The 15,337-nt window shown below is 39.0% G+C and overlaps 1 protein-coding gene across 2 annotated transcripts in view; it reads right to left on the bottom strand.

Moving 5' to 3' along the window:
- TRPM6 (transient receptor potential cation channel subfamily M member 6) overlaps positions 1-15,008 on the bottom strand; it is a 201,466-nt gene extending 186,458 nt beyond the window's left edge. The window contains exons 1-2 of one of the 2 annotated variants that reach the window (XM_053907814.1): positions 14,832-15,008; positions 10,281-10,425 (exon numbers count right to left, since the gene is read on the bottom strand). The gene's annotated coding sequence lies outside the window, so the exon portion shown is untranslated. Of the gene's footprint in view, positions 1-9,694; positions 9,941-10,280; positions 10,426-14,831 lie in introns of those variants that run through there. The other variant, XM_019463591.2, reaches the window with a different exon arrangement.
- Between the last annotated feature and the right edge of the window lie 329 nt (positions 15,009-15,337).

Raw genomic sequence — 15,337 nt, forward strand, 5'->3', positions numbered from 1 at the left:
TGAAGAAGGGACACCTGCTTATGTTGAAGCATTGGTCTGAGGGGCATCTGACTGAACACACATATCTAGGAGCTTGCAGCACACTATCCAGGGATGGAGACTGGAAAGCACGATCTTCACGTTCTCCCTTTGCCATGCTCCAAAGCACCCATATTTCATGCAAGGGAGCATGAAATCTGATGCCCTGATTTGTGCAGCTGCTGCCCAGGGGATGCCTCTTGATCTCCTGGCTCTGGAGGCCAGGGGAGTTTGTGGTCCCATGGGACTGTAATAATTGGTATCGCCCAGAAAGGAGCTCAAACCTCTGTCTGGCTCCCTAATTTTTGTGACTGCTTCTAGGGGACGCTTCTGTATCACCTGACTCTGGTGGCCACTGGGGCTTACACTCATGAATCCCACGGATGTAACCAACAGAAAAAGCGTTCTTACACAGCTTCCATCTCCAGGACAGAGCAAGAGGCAATAGACCCAGGAGCTCAGTCTTTCCACGTAGGAGACCTATTAAGGTAATAATGATCATGACTGTGGTCTGAGGTGCAGGGTTCTAATTAAACATGCATCTTGGGACTGACTGGAATCCTTTCCAGAGACCTCAGAGGGCAGGTACTATATTCGTGCTCACCTGCTGACATACTCTGGAACACCACTGTCTCCTGAAGGGCAGCTTTACACATACCTATCTGTTGCACTGGTTTTTGTTGCTGCCACTGAGGGGACACCCCTCGACCACCTAACTCTAGTGGCTTGCAGTCCGAGGTCCCGCTGAACTATGGAAAACAGAAAGATGGCTCTTGGCAAACTACTGCTCCCCAAGGTACCACACAGATTGCAGGCTGAGGCACACCCCTCCCAGTCTTTCTGTGAGGGAGGCCCCTTTGCTTGTCCTGGAGCTTTGGCCTGAGGAGCACACTTCAGGTTTAGCCCACATTTAGTGGCCCATGGAGTTGCTCTCAAAGAATGTAGGCTGTGGATGCCACCTTAGTGCTCTCCCTTTGCCTCGTTCCAGCTTGTCAGTATCTCCCAGAAAAGAGCTTATACACTCACCTGAAGCCCTGACTTTTGTGCATGCTGCCCAATGGACACCTCTAGATCCCCTGGCCCTGGTGACAAATGGGGCTTATGTTTGTGGTCCCATAGGACTGCATATAGTTGCATAGTTGCAAAAGCTGATACCTGAGGATCTGGCTTTCAGTTGTCCTGGATCTAGGTGCTAAGATCTTTGGGACAATGACAGGTCTTGGCACATCCTGAACTAGTCAGAGCTATTAAAAATATAATAGGCTGCTTGGACAAATACAAAGGTTTAAAAGACAACCAAGAGCTGATGCAGGGCTCAATAACAAGGTTCATCTCCTACATGAGGCCACTCCTTCAAGACTGGGAGAAGTGGTTGCTTCATTTGCTATAGAAACCAATACAGAGAGTAAAGCAAAATAAAGAAACAGAGAAATACGTTCCAAATGAAAAATCAAAATAAAACCTCAGGGGGAAAAAAAGCTTAAAGAAATAGAGATAAATAATTTACCCAATAAAGAGTTCAGAATAATGGTCATAAGGATACTCACTGAATTTGGGAGAAGAATGGAACACAGTGAGAACTTCAACAAAGAGATTAAAAAAATAATAAGAAAATACTAAATAGAAGTCACAGAGCAGAAGAATACAGTAACTGAAATGAAAAATACGACAGAGAGGTTCAACAACAAACAAGATGATGCAGAAGAAAAGATTAGTTAACTAGAAGGAAATCAATCAGAGCAGTGAAATCAAAAAAGAATTTCAAAGTGAAGGTAGCTTAAGGGACTTCTAGGACAACATCAAGCAGACTAACATTCACATTATAGGAGTCCCAGAAAGAGCAGAGAGAGAAAAGGGGGCAGAAATCTTATTTGAAGAAATAATGGCAGAAACCTTCTCTAACCTGAGTGAGGAACCAGACATCCTGATCCAGGAAGCCCAGAAAATTCCAAATAAGAGGGGCACAAAGGAATCCACACCAAGACATATTTTAATTAAAGTGGCAAAAGTTAAAGACAAAGAGAGAATATTAAAAGAAGCAAGAAGGAAAAAACTTCTTACCTACAAGGGAACCCCCATAAGACTGTAAGTAGATTTTCAGCAACAACGTTGCAGGCTTGAAGGGAGTGGTATGACATATTCAAAGTGCTGAAGGAAAAAATTTCCAGCCAAGAATACTATGCCCAGCACAGTTATCATTCAGAAGTGAAGGTGAGGGGCGCCTGGGTGGCGCAGTCGGTTAGGCGTCCGACTTCAGCCAGGTCACGATCTCGCGGTCCGTGAGTTCGAGCCCCGCGTCGGGCTCTGGGCTGATGGCTCGGAGCCTGGAGCCTGTTTCCGATTCTGTGTCTCCCTCTCTCTCTGCCCCTCCCCGTTCATGCTCTGTCTCTCTCTGTCCCAAAAATAAATAAAAAAAACGTTGAAAAAAAAAAAAAAAAAAAAAAAAGAAGTGAAGGTGAGATAAAAAATTTTCCAGACAAGTAAAAACTAAAGGAGTTCATCACCACTACACTGGCCTCACAGGAACAGATAAAGAGACTTCTTTAAGCTAAAAAGAAAGGGGACCAATTTGTAACAAGAACACATATGAAAGAATGAAGTTCACTGGAAAGATAAATATATAGTAAAGGTAGTTGCTTAATCACTTACAAAGCTAACATGAAGGTTATAAAACAAAAGTACTAAAAACTATGATTATAATAATTTGGTAAGGGATACATAAGACATAAAGATGTAAAATGTAACATTAAAAATATAATACATAAAAAATATATATATAATACATGGTGGGGGGAATAAAAATGTTGAGCTTTCCATTGGGATCAAACTCAAGTTGTTATCAGCTTCAAATAGACTGTTTCATTTATTTTTTATTTTTTAATGTTTATTTATTTTTGAGAGAGACAGAGGTGTGAGCAGGGGTGGTGGGGTAGGGGGTGCAGAGAGAGAGGGAGACAGAATCTGAAGCAGGCTCCAGGCTCTTCACTGTCAGCACAGAGCTTGCCGTGAGGCTTGAACTCACAGGCTGTGAGATCATGACCTGAGCCAAAGTTGGATGCTTAACTGACTGAGCCACCCAGGTGCCCCTAAAATAGACTGTTTTAGTTTTAAGTTGCTATATATAAGTCTCATGGTAACCACAAAACAAAACCTATAGCAAACACACAAAAGAGAAAGAGAAAGGAATACAAGCATACCACTAAAGTAAGTCAACAAACCGCAAAGGAAGAGAACAAGAGAAGAAAAGACTAAAGAGGGACTACAAAAACAGCCAGAAAACAACTAACCAAATGATGAGTTTAGTCCATTTACATTTAAAGCCACCATTGATAGATAAAAGTACATACCTATCAATAATGACTTTAAATGTAAATGGACTAAATTCTACTATCAAAAGACATAAAGTGTGCTGAATAGATATAAAAACAGGACCCATCTCTATGCTGCCTAGAAGAAACTCACATTTATTTATTTATTTATTTATTTAGTTACTTATTTACTTATATTTTGAGAGAGCATGAGTGGGGGAGGGACAGAGAGAGAGAGGGAAAGAGAGAATTCCAAGCAGGCTCTGTGCTATTAGCACAGAGCACAATTTGAGGCTTGATCTCACAATCATGAGATCATGACCCGAGCTAAAATCAGGAGTCAGACACTTAACTAATTATACCACCTAGGTGCCCCAAAACTCACTTTAGAATGTAAGAACACACACAGACTAAAAGTGAAGGGTTGGAGGGGCGCCTGGGTGGTTTAGTTGAGCGTCGGACTTCAGCTCAGGTCATGGTCTCAAGGTTTGTGAGTTTGAGCTCTGTGTTGGGCTCTGTGCTGACAGCTCAGCGCCTGGAGCCTGCTTCATATTCTGTGTCTCCCTCTATGTCTGCCCCTCCCCTCCTCACACTCTGTCTCTCTTTCTGTCAAAAATAAATATACATTAAACATTTTTTAAATTAAAGTGAAGGGATGAAAAAAGATATTCCATGCAAATGGAAACCAAAAGAAAGCTGGAGTACCTACACTTTTATCAGAAAAAAATAGACTTTAAAATAAAGACTGTAATTAGAGACAAAGAAAGGCATTACATAATGATAAAGAGTCAATCCAATAAGAAAATATAACATGTATAAATATTTACACACCCAACATAGGAAAACCTAAGTATATAAAATGAATATTATGAGACTTAAGAGAAGTAGACAGCAATAAAATGATAGTAGGGAATTTAATACTCCACTTACGTCAGTGCATAGATCATTCAGACAGAAAACCAATAAGGAAACATTGGCCTTAAATGACACGCTAGACCAGATGGACTTAACAGATACTTATAGAATGTTCCATCCAAAAACAATAGAATACATATTCTTCTCAAGTGCATCTGGAACATTTTTCAAGATAGATCATATGTTAGGCCACAAAACAAGTATTTTTTTTAAGTATTTTTTTAATTTTTAATTATTTTTTTAATGTTTATTTATTTTTGAGAAAAAGAGCACAAGCAGGGGAGGAACAGAGAGAGGAGACAGAGGATCTGACGCAGGCTCTGTGCTGACAGCAGACAGCCCGATGTGGGGCTCGAACTCATGAACTGTGAGACCATGGCCTAAGCCAAAGTCAGACGCTTATCTGACTGAGCCACCTAGGAGCCCCAAAACATGTCTTAATAAATTTAAGAGGATTGGAATCATATGAAGCATCTTTTCTGACCACAATGGTATGAAACTAGAAATTAATTACATGAAGAAAAATTAAATATACACAAATATGTGGAGGTTAAACAACATGCTACTGAATAACCAACGGGTCATTGGGGAAATCAAAGGAGATATCAAAAACAACTTCAGACAGAGGAAAATAGAAATCTAACATACTAAAATTTATGGGATATAGCAAGAGCAGTTCTAAGAGGGAAGTTGAAAGCAATAAATGCCCACCCTCAAGAAACAAAAAAAGCTCTCAAATAAACAACCTAACTCTCTGCCTCAAGAAACTAGAGAAAAAAGAACAAATAAAGCTCAAAGTTAAGAGAAGGAAGGACATGACAAAGATTAGAGCGGAAATAAATGAAACAAAGACTAAAAAGACAACAGAAAAGATCCAGGAAATTAAGAGCTAGTTCTTTGAAAGGATAAATCTTTGACAAATCATTAGCTAGACTCACCAAGAAAGAAGTGAGTCAGAAATGAAAGATGTTACAACTGACACTAGAGAAATACATAGAATCATAACAGACTGGTATGAACAATTATATGACAACAAATTGAATAACCTAGAAGAAATAGATAAATTTCTACATACAGTCTACCAACACTGAATACTGATGAAATAGAAAAATCTGAACAGATCAATTATTATCAAGGAGATTGAATCAGTAATCACAAACCTCACAACAAATTCCAGGACCAGACAACTTCACAGGTGAATTCTACCAAACTTGCAAGGAAGAATTGAGACCAATCCTTGTCAAATCTTCCAAAAAATAGAATAGAAGGGAACTCTTCCTAACTCATTTTATGAGGCCAGTAGCACCCTGATACCAAAACCAGACAAGGATGCCAGAAGAAAAGAAAATTACAGGTCAATATCCCTGATGAACACAGATGGGAAAATCCTCAATCAAACATTAGCCAAGAGCATTCAAAAATACATTAAAAGAATCATGCACCATGATGAAGTAGGATTTATTCCAAGGATGCAAGGATGGTTCAACATCCACAAATTAGGCAGTGTCATACATACGGCCAATTATATAGCCATCTGAATAGATGCAGAAAAAGCATTTGGCAAAATTCAACCAACATTTATAAAAAAAAAACTCTCAACAAAGTTGGCATAAGAGGGAATGTACCTCAATATGATAAAGCTAACTCCATACTCCGTGGCAAAAAGCTGAAAGCTTGTCCTTAAAGACCAGGAACAATACAAGAAATTCCATTATTCACAGATGGAAATAATTAATATTGTTAAAATGTCTCTACTCTGCAAAGCAATATACAGATTCAATACAATCCCTATCAAAATTTGAATGGCATTATTCACAGAAATAGAAATCATAAAAGACCCTGAACAGCCAAAGCAAACTTGAGAAAGAACAACAAAGCTGGAGACATCATGCATCCTGATCTCAAATTATATTACAAAGCTATAATAATTAAAACAGTGTGGTAATGGCACACAGAGATCAATAGAATAGAGAGCCCCAAAATAAACCCATGCATATATGGTTAATTAACTTACAAGAAAGGAGCCACAAATATTCAATGGGAAAAGAGAAGTGTCTTCAATAAATCGTACTGGGAAAACTGAGCAGCCAAATGCAAAAGGATGAAGTTGAACCACTATCTTCTACTACACACAAGAATTAACTCACAATGGATTAAAGACTAGAGGCACCTGGCTGGCTCAGTTGGTAGGGCACGCAACTATTGATTGTGGGGTTAATGGTTCAAGCCCCACACTGGCAGTACCATTTGCTTTTAAAAAGTTGTAAAAAATGGATTAAAGACTTGAAAATAGACCTAAAACTATAAAAATCCTAGAATAAAACCTAAGTGGCAAAATCCTTGACATAGGTCTTGGCAATAATTTTTTGAATCTGACACGAAAAACAAAAGCAACAAAAGCGAAAATAAACAAGTGAGACTACATCAGACTAAAAAGCTTTTGACAGTAAAGAAAACCATCGACAAAATGAAAAGGCAACCTATGGATTGGAAGAAAATATTTACAAATCATATATCTGATAAGGGGCTTATAACTAAAATATATAAATAACACAAGCAACATAATGGCAAAAAAAAGTCCCATTAAAACTTGGGCAGATCTAAGGGAATGCAAGCTGGTGCAGTCACTCTGGAAAACAGTATGGAGGTTCCTCAACAACAACTACCCTACGACCCAGCAATTGCACTACCAGGCATTTATCCACAGGATACAGGTGTGCTGTTTCAAAGGGACACATGCACCCCTATGTTTACAGCAGCACTATCGACAATAGCCAAAGTATGGAAAGAGCCCAGATGTCCATCGATGGGTGAATGGATAAAGAAGATGTGGTGTGTGTGTGTGTGTGTGTGTGTGTGTGTGTGTGTATGAGTGTGTGCACGCGCACGCGCACACACACACACACACACACACACACCATGGAGTGTTACTCGGCAATCAAAAAGAATGAAATCTTGCCATTGGCAACTACATGGATGGAACTGGAGGGTATTACGCTAAGTGAAAGTAGTCAGAGAAAGACAAAAATCATGACTTCACTCATATGAGGACTTTAAGAGACAAAACAGATGAACAGAAGGGAAGGGAAGCAAAAATAATATAAAAACAGGGAGGGGGACAAAACAGAAGAGACTCATAAATATGGAGAATAAACTGAAGGTTACTGCAGGGGTTGTGGGAGGGGGGATGGGCTAAACGGGTAAGGGGCACAAAGGAATCTACTCCTGAAATCACTGTTGCACCATATGCTAACTAATTTGGATGTAAATTTTAAAAAATAAAAAATAAAATTAAAAAAAAATTGGGCACATCTGAATAGACATTTTTCCAAAGAAGGCATATCTTGGCCAACAGGTGCATGAAAAGAGGCTCTATAACATTAATCACCAGAAATAACAAGTGTTGGCAAGGATGTGGAGAAAGGGAAACCCCTGTGCACTGCTGATGGGAATATAAATTGGTACAGATACTATGGAAAAAAGTATTAAATATTAATATTATATATTAAAATAGACCTACATATGTTCCAGTTATTTCACTTCTGGGTGTTTATCCAAACAAGATAAAAACACTAACTCAAAAAGGTATGTGCAACTCCATGTTCATTTCAGCATTCCTTATCAATAGCCAAGATATGGAAATATCTTTTTTTAAACTATTTTTTATGTTTATTTATTTATTTTGAGAAAGAAAGAGAGCCGGGGAGGGTCGGAGAGAGAGGGAGGGAGAGAATCCCAAGCAGACTCAGTGCTGTCAGCACAGAGCCCAGCGCGGGGCTCCATCTCACGAACTGTGAGATCGTGACCTGAGCCGAAATCAAGAGTCGGCTGCTTGACCGACTGAGCCACCCAAGCACCCTGATATGGAAACAATCTAAATCTCCATCAATGACTGAATGAATAAAGAAGCTGGAATATTATCCAGTCACAAAATCTGTAACAACATGGATAGACCTTGTGAGAATTATGCTTAAGTGAACGAAGTCAAAGTCAGAAAAAGATAATTACTGTGTCATCTCTCTTACATTTGGAATCTATAAGTTAAAGAAATAATAAATTAGCAAACCAAACTCACAGATACAGAGAAGAGATTGGTGGTGGCCAGAGGTGGTGAGCCAGGGGTGGGAGAAATAGGGAAAAAAACTAATTGGTAGATTTAGTCATGTACTGATACAGAGTCATGTACTGCACTAATACCTTTGCCTGCAAGACTTCACAGGTGCTTGTTCAACAATGGAACACAGGAGTCAAATGACACCTGTAAAGCTGAGGGCTGGAATGACATTAGACATTATTGGATACACCCATATTTTTGCACCTGCGGTTTTATAAGCTCAAGTCAGAAAACCTATCACATTAATAAAAATAAAAATATTGTCTTCAAATTTTAACAAGCATAACAGAATTATGTAACAATTCCCTTTGTAGTTATAATAATTACCACCTTTCTTCTAAAGGGTAAACTAACATATTTTAAAGAGGTGATTAAAAATATAGAGCCACTTTTATGGAGAGCAATACTCTTTAAAAAATTCCAAGTGTTCAAGAGACTCATTACGCCTCGGAAAAACTCAAATAAAATATTCAACATCATTCTAACTTAGACTAAGCACCAAAACAAAACAAACAAAAATCATAATTAGCTTAATACAGGTACAAAAGAATAATGTTTATATCTATCCCACTTATTTCAGCAGATCAGAAAGGAGTATGTATTTTTTTAAAATGTTATCCTTTTCTTTTTTTTTTCAAGTTGTTATTTGAATTCCAGTTAGTTAACATACTGTGTAATGTCAGTTACAGGTGTACAAATAGTGTTTCAACACTTCCATACAATACCCGGGGCTCATCACCAGTGCCCTCCTCAGTCCCCATCACCTACCTAAACCATCCCCCCACCCACCTCCCTTCTGGTGACTGTCAGTTTGTTCTCTGCAGTTAAGAGTCTGTTTCTTGGCTTAGCATTCTCTCTCTCTCTGTCTCTCTTTTCCCTTTTGCTCGTTTGTTTCTTAAATTCCACATGTGAGTGAAATCATATGGTATTTGTCATTCTCTACTTATTTCACTTAGCATACATGATCCTCTGTAGCTCCATCCATGTCATTGCATATGGCAAGATTTCATTCATTTCATTCAGTTTTTTATGTCTGTATTTGTATTCTTCTCTCCTAAAATTTTCACGTGTTTCTTATTGGTTATATTTTTCTTTTGAGAAAGTCTAGGTTTTCATTCACTTCAGTTTCCTTATAGAGAAGTTTTGATAGGTGCTTTAAAATTTTGGGTAAGTCTAATATTTGGGTCACCTTGAAATTGACCTCTCTTGATTGTCTTTGAAAACAGGTCACCTTTCACTGACTGTTTGCATGCTGACTATTGTGTTTCCTTTTAAAACTGGCCACACTTTTTTTATTCTTTGCATGTCAAGTATTTTGGATTGTGTCTTGAATAATTACCTTGTGAGACTATGGGTCTTGTCAAAATCTTCTAAAGGATGTTGATTTTTTTTTTTAAGTAGATATTCAACACAGTTAGGTTCAGACCGTAAGTACTGTCTCTTCTTCCGTGGGCATAGGTTCTAAGGTCAGCTCAGTTTTCAAATCCTTGGCTCTGCTGCTTTGGGCATGTCCCAAGTATGCAACACTCAGACATTTGTGAGGGATTTGAGCATAAGTTTATACTGTGGTTTAGTTCTCAAAGTCTTTGCTATATGGCTCTCAATCTGTCCCTTACATGTGTCCCTCAAGAATAAGCCCAGGACTGAGGCACCAGGGTGGCCCAGTTAGTTAAATATTTGACTTTGGCTCAGGTCATGATCTTGTGCTTCGTGAGTTCAAGACCCACATCAGGCTCTGGGCTGACTGCCAAGAGCCTGGAGCCTGCTTTGGATTCTGTGTGTGTCTCTCTCTGCCCCTCCCCTGCTTGTTCTCTCTCTCTCTCTCTCTCTCTCTCTCTCTCAAAATAAAGATTAAAAAAATAAAACAAGAAGGAATAAGCCCAGGACTAGTGCCAGTTTATACACAGAATTAAGGGATCACTTACCCAGCTCTCTCATCCCCAGAATTCACTCTTGCTCAGAGCAGCTTCCTTTCCTGCTCTTCTGGCCAAAAAGGTAGGTTTCTTTCAGTGTTTGGGCTGCCCATGTTGACCGGTGGAGCTCTGCTGGGTGTTCACTCTTGGTTCAACGCTGGGAGAGAAGGCAAAAAATAAAACCATAAAACTTTACTCTGTATGAGTCGATTTGCCAAGTTGGACTTCCATTCCATATTCGGTAATGCCTTCATTTAGGTTTTAGAGGCCAGAGGTGTATTTTAGTTGGGCTCTCAGTTGTAATTAGTGGAAGACAGAGTTTGATTAGCTGTCTGAAAGTCCTATTTTTTTTAAGCATTTTCCCATATCATTAAAACTCTTAGCAATACCAATTTATGATTTCATTCTATTATATCATGTATATTTTAATTATCCATCAATTTTCTTAAAAGTTATTTTTTTTTAATTTGTAATATTTTACTATTACAGTGATGTGTGAATTTGCATCTAGTTTTCTGATTATCCCTTTAGGATATATTTTTGGATACAGAATGAAAACTAGTTCAAAGATTATGATAAGGCTCTTAAAGCATATTGCCAAACTGCTTTTCAGACAGGCTTTACTAAAAATAAAACATGTTCTGCAACTTTTGCCAATTTATATAAATAGATTCTTACTTAAAATTTGAGATCACAATTAAACAAAAATGTTTATTTTTATTCTCATGTTTTTCTTTTGTAAACTAGTTTTTCTATGTCCATTACCCATTTATTAGAACCACATTTTTCTAATAAATTTGTATGAGTTATAAATATATAAAGAAGAAATGATATGTGTATCTGCCCATTAGTGCAAGAAAACAAAAACAAAAACCACACACACACACACACACACACACACACACACAAACAAGCCAGAAACTAATGAAATTGTTTATTTACAGAGGTAAAGGGAACAAAGTAGGGAAAACGGGAATGAATGGAGGAGAAGAGTTAGGGTGAATGACACTTCTCTGATTATACATTTTTGTGTAGTTCTGACTTGAAGAACTATGTCAATGTTTTACAAACTTTAAAACATTAGATGGGGAGTCAAAACTGATATATAAACAGAAACAAATGAATCCAACTGTATTGCAAGTAAATAACCAACCTAAGTAACTTTAGGGAACAATATATTAATTGAATAGCCAAAGGCTAAACACAAAAAGTATATACATTAGCAGGCATGTTGGTGCAGTAGTGTATTTGAGGATTGAGCAAACAAATAAACAGGGGATATGAGGTCTACTTTTCAAAGGAGTTAAAAATAAGGGATGTCTGGGTGGCTTACTCGGGTGTCTGACTCTTGGTTTCCACTCAGGTCATGATCTCACAGGTGTGGGATCGAGCCCATTGGATTCTCTCTCCCTCTCTCTCTTCCCCTCCCCCTCCCCCTTTCACGCACATGTGTGCCCACACTCTCTTCTCTCAAAATAAATAAATTTTAAGAAAATTTTTTAATGTTGATTTACTTTTGAGAGAGAGAGAGACAGAGTGCGAGTGGGGGAAGGGCAGAGAGAGGGGGAGACACAGCATCCGAAAGCTGGCTCCAGACCCTGAGCTGTTAGTAGGGCCAGATGCCGGGCTCGAACCCACAAACCACGAGATCATGACCTGAGCCGAAGTCGGACGCTTAACCGACTGAGCCACCTAAGTGTCCCTCAAAATAAATAAACTCAAAAAAATAATAATAGTAAGAGGGGAAGTTATAATGGACACTGTGGTGTTGGATTGGGATTGGAAGTGTCAGCACGAACTCTTTTTTTAAGTATATATACAGATATAGACACAAGTATACTGACAGATGGAGAAATGCATATAGTTGTATACACATATATTTTGTAGTTTTGTCAGCTGAGAGGATCGAGAAGCAGCGATACTCCGCACCGGTGAGCAACGTTGCACCCACGTCTTCTTTTCTAAGTACCATTCTCTAATAACAGAACCAGGACCGTTTGGAGAAATGATTCCCAGACTAGAGTGAAGACATCACAAAGAGAAATGTTTGTGACGGGACATCTGCGTGAGAAGGGATGGAAATGCTAAAAATGATAGTCTCTATTAGTTTTCTATTGCCGCGTAACAAATTACCACAAATTTAGCATTTTAAAAAAAGCAACAACAAAAACCTATCAATTAGTTCACAGTTCTGTAGGTCAGAAGTCCCACTTGGCAGGGAAGGATGTCTGTTCAAGAGTGCCACAAAGCTGAAATCGAGGTGTCAGCCAGGCTTTGTTCCTCTCTGAAAACTCCGGGAAGGCGTTTTCCACTTCCATCTTCATTCAAGTTGTTGGCTCAATTCAGATCTTTGGGGTTGTAGGACTGAGGTCACGGTTTCCCTGCTGGCTGGCTGCCAGGACTCACTCTCCTCCCCTAGAGGCTATTCTTAGGTTCTTGTCAGATGGCTCCCTTCATCTTCAAAGCCAGGAGAATTGTTCTTATATTCAATCCCTCCCACATTTTGCGCTTGACTTCTGTCTCTGACCCCTTCACCCATATGTTTAAAGGGCTCACGTGATTAAGTCCCCTTCACCTGGATCATCTCACCTTATGACGAACTGGTTTGGGACTTTACTTACATTTGCAAAATTCCTCACAGTAGTACCTAAACTAGTGTTTGATCAAATGACTGGATGATACAGTCTGGGAATCTTTGGGCCCACTTCAGAATTCTCTCTACCACAGGGTGTATCAGAAAGACACAAGATAAAGCAAGAAGTAAATATAAATTACTAGAACACTATTGTTTAGATTTGTGGACTCCAGACAATTGTTGAAATTCTTTAAAAGTGACCTTAGTGTTAGCCTCAATTTCAGGTATTGTCAGAGATCACTAATAGACTTATCTGTCTACCTACCGAAAAAGATGGCAAAAATGTGCATTTCATGTCCTATGAGGAAGAGACATGTATATTTATGGCCCATTATGGGTTCTGCACAGCCACTGTGTCATTTCATCCCCATTCTGCTCCTCTAGGTGGGTATTCGTGTCCCCATTTTCTGAAGAGGATGTCAGGGCTCAGGCTGTTCAGTGAAAAACACAGTGGTGCACACGGGGCATAGTTTCCATCCATTAACCTTGTAAATGCAGAAGTGCATTGCCAAGATTAACCAGTACTCACACAATAAATAGTGTGTAAAAAATGGGGAAGGGCACAAGAGCTAACTCAAAGGGCCCCCCAGTGGCCAAATCTGTTGGGATAATTTCTACAACAAAATAACACATTTATAACTCATAAAATAAAATATATGCCCATAAGTCTATCCTGAAATAAATCACTGGATGAAACATGAGGGTGAAAGGAAAGCTCTTGCTTTATAGAATTCCAATGGATAGATGTAGAAGGGATAATGGAAAGAGAAAGTTACCACTTGACATACACCAGACCAAAAATTTTTCATGTAAAGAATCATCAACAGATCTGATAATTTACAGGCAGAATGTGAAGATAAATGGGATATTTACATAGTCTCAAAGTATCTTCCCAGAAGATAACTATTATATAGAAGATATTAACTTTCTAACACAGAAACCTGGCAGACACCCCCTTTTCCAAGAAATCAAAGTTATAATCAGCAATGACAAGACAAGGTGAAGGGCAGTGCCTTCCAGTGTGATGTGCTGAGGATACATCATTTGTCTGGAGTTCTTACCAAAGATGCCTGCCTATGAGACATACCAGACGAACCAAAATTGCGGGCTACCCTATGAAATAACTGCTCAGTACTCTGCACAAAGTGCTAAGGTCACGAAAGGCAAAGAAATTCCAAGGAATCTTTTTTTTTTTTTTTTTAATTTTTTTTTAACGTTTATTTATTTTTGAGACAGAGAGAGACAGAGCATGAACGGGGGAGGGGCAGAGAGAGAGGGAGACACAGAATCAGAAGCAGGCTCCAGGCTCTGAGCCATCAGCCCAGAGCCCGACGCGGGGCTCGAACTCACGGACCGCGAGATCATGACCCGGGCTGAAGTCGGACGCTTAACCGACTGAGCCACCCAGGCGCCCCCAAGGAATCTTTTTAAAGGAGTCTGAGGAGATACTACCACTAAATAGAACATGTGACCCTGGATTGAATCCTGGGCCAGAAAAAGGTTAGCGGGATGATGGTAGAAGTTGAATAGTCTATAAATTCTGTACATTTTTTACTTCTTTTAAGAACTGTCGGAAGTCACTCTTTCCGCGTCCTCCTAATAGCATTATAGAATTATATTAACTTTAATTTCCTCATTTTCATAATTGTACTGTGGTAAGATGTTATACTAGGGAATCTGGGTGAAGTGTATATAACCTGAAAAAAAAAAAAAACCTACCTTTAAATTTTCATCTTAATTTACCCACCATGCAATTTTGCCAAATTATCTGGAGTTAATAAAATTTTTTTTCTAAAAGGATGTAGTTATTTCAAATCTGTTCTCCCTATATATACATATACATGTATGGGTATGTATGTATACATCTTTACATATAAATTCATATTTTACATATTAAACATGTTGAAATGCTTGAAGTATATATATACATGTATAAAAATGTTCAGCCTTCGGGGCGCCTGGGTGGCTCAGTTCGTTGGGCGTCTGACTCTGGCTCAGGTCATGATCTCGCAGTTTGTGGGTCTGGGCCCGACGTCGGGCTTTGGGCTGACAGCTCAGAGCCTGGAACCTGCTTCAGATTTTGTGTCTCCCTCTCTCTCTGCCCTTCCCCAGCTTGTACTCTGTCTTTCTCTCTCTCTCTCTCTCAAAAATAAACGCTAAAAAAAAAAAATTTTTTTTTTTAAATGTTCAGCCTTCAACATATTGACAGCAAATATTTTCCCTGAATCTCTTTACATTAGTTTTGTATGTTGACACATAATGCTCCAAAAAGTTGTCTGAGCTACTCATTTTCTAAGTTTTACACCTATGGTAGGGCTTGAACCACAACCCTGGGATCACGAGTCAACATAGCTCTACCAACGGAGTCAGCCAGGACCCCGTCTGAGGTACACTTTCAATCTCCCATTCACAAACCTGCAATGTAATATCCTAT

This window comes from Panthera pardus, unplaced genomic scaffold (assembly GCF_024362965.1).
Source record: "Panthera pardus isolate Hobbes unplaced genomic scaffold, ASM2436296v1 HiC_scaffold_20, whole genome shotgun sequence".
NCBI classification, from domain to species: domain Eukaryota; kingdom Metazoa; phylum Chordata; class Mammalia; order Carnivora; family Felidae; genus Panthera; species Panthera pardus.